Source organism: Hylobates moloch, unplaced genomic scaffold (genome assembly GCF_009828535.3).
Source record: "Hylobates moloch isolate HMO894 unplaced genomic scaffold, HMol_V3 SCAFFOLD_94, whole genome shotgun sequence".
NCBI classification, from domain to species: Eukaryota; Metazoa; Chordata; class Mammalia; order Primates; family Hylobatidae; genus Hylobates; species Hylobates moloch.
In genome coordinates, this window is record NW_026652369.1 from 53,911 (window position 1) to 62,747 (window position 8,837).

Here is an 8,837-nt window from a genome sequence, read left to right on the forward strand (position 1 = left end):
TGAGGCATCCAAAGGAAACACAAATCCAATTCCAAAAGCCCTGAGAAATAACGGGAAATTACCTCACATAACACTACACAAAACTCAGCCATATGTTTTGTTTTGTTTTCCCACTCATTTCTCTTCTTTTTGAGTATCATAGTTAGAGCAGAAGTTACTTCCTACATTGCAGATGGATCTTGGAATTTATTTAGTTTTCAATTAACAAAGGAATTGAAATTCTTTTTGAAAAAACTATCAGTGGATCCAACTTTTATTTTATTTTATTTTATTTTGAGACGGAGTATCACTCTGTCGCCCAGGCTGGAGTGCAGTGGTGCCATCTCGGCTCACTGCAAGCTCCACCTCCCGGGTTCACGCCATTCTCCTGCCTCAGCCTCCTGAGTAGCTGGGACTACAGGCGCCTGCCACTGTGCCCGGCTAATTTTTTGTATTTTTCTTAGTAGAGACGGGGTTTCACTGTGTTAGCCAGGATGGTCTCGATCTCCTGACCTCGTCGTCATCCACCCGCCTCGGCCTCCCAAAGTGCTGGGATTACAGGCGTGAGCCACCGCGCCCGGCGGATCCAACTTTTAAAACCTTTTTAAAAAGTTGATATATAACATACTCTATTAAGTACATTAATTTGTCTTTAGCTTGATAACATTTTACAAAGTGAGCACCTTTATGTATGCACTTTTAGATTAAGATAGTGAATATTTTTATCACTCTAAAAAGTTCCTGTATGTCCTTTCCCAGTCAATCCTCCCACAGTCAGATGCTGTTCTGATTTCTATAATTCATGTTTTCGATAATTGTGAGTTTTAATCTAATAGGGCAAGCTAACCATCTGTACTTTTAAAACATTTATCTGCTGGCTATTCTTCCACAGAAGTTTTACTACCAATTTGCTAAGTTCTGTAATGACATAGTGAGGAGATTTTATAAATAATGTTTGTTTGTTTTTTTGAGACAGAGTCTTGCTCTGTTGCCCAGGCTGGAGTGCAATGGCACGATCTCAGCTCACTGCAGTCTCTGCCTCCTGGATTCAAGCGATTCTCCTGCCTTAGCCTCTCGAGTAGCTGACAGTTCAGGTGTGTGCCACCACGCCCAGCTTATTTTTGTATTTTTAGTAGAGATGGGGTTTTGCCATGTTGGCCAGGCTGGTCTCGAACTCCTGAGCTCAAGTGATCCACCCGCCTTCACCTCCCAAAGTGCTGGGTTACAGGTGTGAGCCACTGCTCCCTGCCTAGATAATGTTATTTTTGTATTGCAAAGATTTTACTGTAAAAACCTTATAAACAAAATTAGGAAGAAAATTTAAAAACTACTTTAGAGCATGGTTATGTATTTTTAAAACATCTGTTTACATACAAATGACATTAATTTGTTTACTCAGTTCCAGGTCCTATGCAATTTTAAAGTTTAAAACTTGGGCTGAATGTGGTGGCACACACCTATAATCCTAGTATTTTGGAAGGAAGAGGTGGGAGGATTGCTTGAGCCCAGGAGTTTGAGACCAGCCTGGGCAACACAGAGAGAGTTCATCTCTACAAAAAATTTTAAAAATCAGCCGAGTGTGGTGGTGCACACCTGTGGTCCCAGCTACTCAGAAGGCTAAGCCGGAGGATAGCTTGGGCCTGGGAGGTCGAGGCTGCAGTGAGCTGTGATCACACTACTGCACTCCAGCCTGGGCAACAGAGCAAGGCCCTATCTCAAAAGACAAAAAAAATGTTTAAAAATTACATTTATTTAAAAATACATTCTTTAATTCAGATTTTTCTTCATTAATTCCTACTTGGCTCAAATTAAATATAGTTAATGAATAGTTAATAGAGGACATAAAATTAAAAAGGCAACAGATAATCTAATTTAACCTATTTTTTCAGATGGGAATACTCAGGGTTCAGGTAAGTTAAGTGACTTGCTGAAGGCCACACAGCCTTGATCAGAAGGATGGAAGCTTCTGCCTGCTCCCTGTTTATATGGGGTATTTATGTGCCTTACATCCAGATTACTGACTAAATAAAAGTATTAATATATTTAGTCAGCCATCATATACCTACTAGGAAATCTGCTCATGTAAACCAGAAATATTACAGAACTCTACCTTACAAAGGAGTGATCACAGCATGAAATTCTGTTAGAAATACATTTGAATTGGAAATATTCTCTAGGAAATGGCCAGAAAACGATATGATGAATGAAACTGTAAGTGGTAGGAGAAGTACATAAATGTATACGTAATTTTGAAATGTATTGCTCCATTAGCCAGCATTTCAGACCCACTTATTCATCTTATTTTTTGCTCTGTGAAACTGTCATGCTAATAGTTATGTCTCAGATTCAATTATTTTAAAAATAGAAAATGACTTCACACTGAATTGCCAGTGGTTTCCTGTTTGAAGAAATAATAAACTAGTCCTACTGCAAATTCAGCTTAAGTCCCAGCACTATAATCCACAAGGCAACTCTTTTAGATTTTTAAAAACTAATTCATGACAAAAGCTTACACATTTTAATGGTACTGAAACATTGGGTTGACTAAACTGCATTTTATTTCTCTATTTTTATTTTTGCCTGCATTTTATTCTGTTGTCATAGCATGCAGTTTGCCCTGAATCAAAATTTGTTCTATTATTTTAAGATAAATTGTAGACAATACACATGTGCCCTTACCATGATTCTTCAGTCGATTCAAAAATAATAAAAGCTAAGATAGTTGGAAATGATCTTCTGATAGAATATAATGGGCCATTTATTTAAAACAAAATTGCAAAACATCTAGTTAGCTTAATTATATCCAGTTGCAGTGATTCATTTGCTAAGGACATTAGATATTAGGCATTGCTATCATAATAGCAAAAGTGGGAGACCTTATTCATTGTCCTCCACAAAACACTGTTCTTTTCATAAGACGTATTATTACTTTTACAAAACTATAAGTGTTACATGAAAGCCTTATCTATAGGTGACAGCAGCTCCAAATCAATCCTACCTTAAATTATTGGTCTTCTAACTCAACACAATGTGGTTTGCAGAAAAAAAAAAATCAGTTGCTGCTATCCCTTTGAAAAGCACCTGAACCAACCCCTTAGAAGAGGACTTCTAAGGAAAAGCTTTGTCTTAACTTCAAGTTTTTTGGTTTTGTTTTATACATGCATAAATATAAATATATAAATACAAATATATGTATATAAATAATTACTGTATAAGCTAAGATGGAAGGGAAGAGGATTTATTTGCCTTTCCATGGCTTTATTTAATTTTCCAAAGTTGATACTTTGTAGGTTATATCACTTAATTTTTTTATTTTTTATTTTTTAGCACAAACACATTTATTTATTAACCAAAGGGATGATCCTAATTAATCTAATACTGAAACAGCTGCATGTAAAATGTTTGTGATAAAGATAATTGAACACAGTAATGAAAAAAAAAAGAAGCAGTATGGAGATTTGCCCATTGAACTGAGCTTGTTGATTTTCATAGCTATTTCCTGTCCAAAGTGATGATGAAATTTTTATTCTACTTTTTTATAGATCTGAGAACAGGTGACATTGTTCATGACACAGTCTACCACGAATTTCCCATCTTTCAATTTTCTTGTTATTGTGCTTTTCTTTCCATCCCAGTCCTGATGCTGAACCAATGCTCCATCTGTAAAGTTGTAGAGAGTCTGAGGTTTTTTTTGCTATGAGCTGTAGTTTCTTCAAACTTCTCTCTCAGGGTACGAGAAAACTATGCTGTTTCCTAAGTGCTCTGAGTTTTTATGGTGAGGTTTTTGTCATCACAAATAATGATACACTCTGGTTTGGCCATTGTGCCCATTTTTTTTTTTTTTTTTTAATTATACTTTAGGGTTTTAGGGTACATGTGCACAATGTGCAGGTTTGTTACATATGTATCCATGTGCCATGTTGATTTCCTGCACCCATTAACTCGTCATTTAGCATTAGGTGTATCTCCTAATGCTGTCCCTCCCCCCTCCCCCCACCCCACAACAGTCCCCGGAGTGTGATGTTCCCCTTCCTGTGTCCATGAGTTCTCATTGTTCAATTCCCACCTATGAGTGAGAACATGCGGTGTTTGGTTTTTTGTCCTTGCGATAGTTTACTGAGAATGATGTTTTCCAGTTTCATCCATGTCCCTACAAAGGACATGAACTCATCATTTTTTATGGCTGCATAGTATTCCATGGTGTATATGTGCCACATTTTCTTAATCCAGTCTATCGTTGTTGGACATTTGGGTTGGTTCCAACTCTTTGCTATTGTGAATAGTGCCGCAATAAACATACGTGTGCATGTGTCTTTATAGCAGCATGATTTATAGTCCTTTGGGTATATACCCAGTAATGGGATGGCTGGGTCAAATGGTATTTCTAGTTCTAGATCCCTGAGGAATCGCCACACTGACTTCCACAATGGTTGAACTAGTTTACAGTCCCACCAACAGTGTAAAAGTGTTCCTATTTCTCCACATCCTCTCCAGCACCTGTTGTTTCCTGATTTTTTAATGATGGCCATTCTAACTGGTGTGAGATGGTATCTCACTGTGGTTTTGATTTGCATTTCTCTGATGGCCAGTGAGGATGAGCATTTCTTCATGTGTTTTTTGGCTGCATAAATGTCTTCTTTTGAGAAGTGTCTGTTCATGTCCTCTGCCCACTTTTTGATGGGGTTGTTTGTTTTTTTCTTGTAAATTTGTTTGAGTTCATTGTAGATTCTGGATATTAGCCCTTTGTCAGATGAGTAGGTTGCAAAAATTTTCTCCCATTCTGTAGGTTGCCTGATCACTCTGATGATAGTTTCTTTTGCTGTGCAGAAGCTCTTTAGTTTAATGAGATCCCATTTGTCGATTTTGGCTTTTGTTGCCATTGCTTTTGGTGTTTTAGACATGAAGTCCTTGCCCACGCCTATGTCCTGAATGGTATTGCCTAGGTTTTCTTGTAGGATTTTAATGGTTTTAGGTCTAACATATAAGTCTTTAATCCATCTTGAATTAATTTTTGTATAAGGTGTAAGGAAGGGATCCAGTTTCAGCTTTCTACATATGGCTAGCCAGTTTTCCCAGCACCATTTATTAAATAGGGAATCCTTTCCCCATTTCTTGTTTTTGTCAGGTTTGTCAAAGATCAGATAGTTGTAGCTATGCGGCATCATTTCTGAGGGCTCTGTTCTGTTCCATTGATCTATGTCTCTGTTGTGGTACCAGTACCATGCTGTTTTGGTTACTGTAGCCTTGTAGTATAGTTTAAAGTCAGGTAGCGTGATGCCTCCAGCTTTGTTCTTTTGGCTTAGGATTGACTTGGCGATGCGAGCTCTTTTTTGGTTCCATATGAACTTTAAAGTAGTTTTTTCCAATTCTGTGAAGAAAGTCATTGGTAGCTTGATGGGGATGGCATTGAATCTATAAATTACCTTGGGCAGTATGGCCATTTTCACAATATTGATTCTTCCAACCCATGAGCATGGAATGTTCTTCCATTTGTTTGTATCCTCTTTTATTTCATTGAGCAGTGGTTTGTAGTTCTCCTTGAAGAGGTCCTTCACATCCCTTGTAAGTTGGATTCCTAGGTATTTTATTCTCTTTGAAGCAATTGTGAATGGGAGTTCACTCCTGATTTGGCTCTCTGTTTGTCTGTTATTGGTGTACAAGAATGCTTGTGATTTTTGTACATTAATTTTGTATCCTGAGACTTTGCTGAAGTTGCTAATCAGCTTAAGGAGATTTTGGGCTGAGACAATGGGGTTTTCTAGATATACAATCATGTCATCTGCAAACAGGGACAATTTGACTTCCTCTTTTCCTAATTGAATACCCTTTATTTCCTTCTCCTGCCTGATTGCTCTGGCCAGAACTTCCAGCACTATGTTGAATAGGAGCGGTGAGAGAGGGCATCCCTGTCTTGTGCCAGTTTTCAGAGGGAATGCTTCCAGTTTTTGCCCATTCAGTATGATATTGGCTGTGGGTTTGTCATAGATAGCTCTTATTATTTTGAGATACGTCCCATCAATACCTAATTTATTGAGAGTTTTTAGCATGAAGGGTTGTTGAATTTTGTCAAAGGCCTTTTCTGCATCTATTGAGATAATCATGTGGTTTTTGTCTTTGGTTCGGTTTATATGCTGGATTACATTTATTGATTTGCATATGTTGAACCAGCCTTGCATCCCAGGGATGAAGCCCACTTGATCATGGTGGATAAGCTTTTTGATGTGCTGCTGGATTCGGTTTGCCAGTATTTTATTGAGGATTTTTGCATCAATGTTCATCAAGGATATTGGTCTGAAATTCTCTTTTTTGGTTATGTCTCTGCCAGGTTTTGGTATCAGGACGATGCTGGCTTCATAAAATGTGTTAGGGAGGATTCCCTCTTTTTCTATCAATTGGAATAGTTTCAGAAGGAATGGTACCAGTTCCTCCTTGTACCTCTGGTAGAATTCGGCTGTGAATCCATCAGGTCCTGGACTCTTTTTGGTTGGTAAGCTATTGATTATTGCCACAATTTCAGAACCTGTTATTGGTCTATTCAGAGATTCAACTTCTTCCTGGTTTAGTCTTGGGAGGGTGTATTTGTCAAGGAATTAATCCATTTCTTCTAGATTTTCTAGTTTATTTGCATAGAGGTGTTTGTAGTATTCTCTGATGGTAGTTTGTATTTCTGTGGGATCGGTGGTGATATCCCCTTTTTCGTTTTTTATTGCATCTATATGATTCTTCTCTCTTTTCTTCTTTATTAGTCTTGCTAGCGGTCCATCAATTTTGTTGATCTTTTCAAAAAACCAGCTCCTGGATTCATTAATTTTTTGAAGGGTTTTTTGTGTCTCTATTTCCTTCAGTTCTGCTCTGATTTTAGTTATTTCTAGCCTTCTGCTAGCTTTTGAATGTGTTTGCTCTTGCTTTTCTAGTTCTTTTAATTGTGATGTTAGGGTGTCAATTTTGGATCTTTCCTGCTTTCTCTTGTGGGCATTTAGTGCTATAAATTTCCCTCTACACACTGCTTTGAATGTGTCCCAGAGATTCTGGTAGGTTGTGTCTTTGTTCTCGTTGGTTTCAAAGAACATCTTTATTTCTGCCTTCATTTCATTATGTACCGAATAGTCATTCAGGAGCAGGTTGTTCAGTTTCCATGTAGTTGAGCGGTTTTGAGTGAGTTTCTTAATCCTGAGTTCTAGTTTGATTGCACTGTGGTCTGAGAGACAGTTTGTTATAATTTCTGTTATTTTACATTTGCTGAGGAGAGCTTTACTTCCAACTATGTGGTCAATTTTGGAATAGGTGTGGTGTGGTGCTGAAAAAAATGTATATTCTGTTGACTTGGGGTGGAGAGTTCTGCAGATGTCTACTAGGTCCACTTTATGTAGAGCTGAGTTCAATTCCTGGATATCCTTGTTAACTTTCTGTCTCGTTGATCTGTCTAATGCTGACAGTGGGGTGTTAAAATCTCCCATTATTATTGTGTGGGAGTTTAAGTCCCTTTGTAGGTCACTGAGGACTTGCTTTATGAATCTGGGTGCTCTGGTGTTGGGTGCATATATATTTAGGATAGTTAGCTCTTCTTGTTGAATTGATCCCTTTACCATTATGTAATGGCCTTCTTTGTCTCTTTTGATCTTTGTTGGTTTACAGTCTATTTTATCAGAGACTAGGATTGCAACCCCTGCCTTTTTTTGTTTTCCATTTGCTTGATAGATCTTCCTCCATCCCTTTATTTTGAGTCTATGTGTGTCTCTGCACGTGAGATGGGTTTCCTGAATACAGCACACTGATGGGTCCTGACTCCTTATCCAGTTTGCCAGTCTGTGTCTTTTGATTGGAGCATTTAGCCCATTTACATTTAACGTTAATATTGTTATGTGTGAATCTGATCCTGTCATTATAATGTTAGTTGGTTATTTTGCTCATTAGTTGCTATAGTTTCTTCCTAGCCTTGATGGTCTTTACAATTTGGCATGTTTTTGCAGTGGCTGGTACCAGTTGTTCCTTTCCATGTTTAGTGCTTCCTTCAGGAGCTCTTTTAGGGCAGGCCTGGTGGTGACAAAATCACTCAGCGTTTGCTTGTCTGTAAAGTATTTTATTTCTACTTCACTTATGAAGCTTAGTTTGGTGGGATAGGAAATTCTGGGTTGAAAATTCTTTTCTTTAAGAATGTTGAATATCGGCCCCCACTCTCTTCTGGCTTGTAGAGTTTCTGCGGAGAGATCAGCTGTTAGTCTGATGGGCTTCCCTTTGTGGGTAACCCGACCTTTCTCTCTGGCTGCCCTTAACATTTTTTCCTTCATTGCAACTTTGGTGAATCTGACAATTATGTGTCTTGGAGTTGCCCTTCTCGAGGAGTATCTTTGTGGCGTTCTCTGTATTTCCTGAATCTGAATGCTGGCCTGCCTTGCTAGATTGGGGAAGTTCTCCTGGATAATATCTTGCAGAGTGTTTTCCAACTTGGTTCCATTCTCCCCATCATTTTCAGGTACACCAATCAGACGTAGGTTTGGTCTTTTCACATAGTCCCAAATTTCTCGGAGGCTTTGTTCATTTCTTTTTATTCTTTTTTCTCTAAACTTCCCTTCTCTCTTCATTTCATTCATTTCGTCTTCCATCAGCGATACCCTTTCTTCCAGTTGATCGCATCTGCTACTGAGGCTTCTGCAATCTTCGCGTAGTTCTCGAAACTTGGCTTTCAGCTCCATCAGCTCCTTTAAGCCCTTCTCTCCATTGGTTATTCTAGTTATCCATTCTTCTAATTTTTTTTCAAAGTTTTTAACTTCTTTGCTATTGTTTTGAATTTCCTCTCGTAGCTCAGAGTAGTTTGATCGTCTGAAGCCTTCTTCTCTCAACTCATCAAAGTCATCCTC

The 8,837-nt window shown here is 38.2% G+C and overlaps 1 pseudogene; it reads right to left on the reverse strand.

The window, feature by feature from the left end:
- Positions 1–3,502: 3,502 nt before the first annotated feature.
- LOC116463945 (fatty acid-binding protein 5-like) overlaps positions 3,503–8,837 on the reverse strand; it is a 14,960-nt pseudogene continuing 9,625 nt past the window's right edge.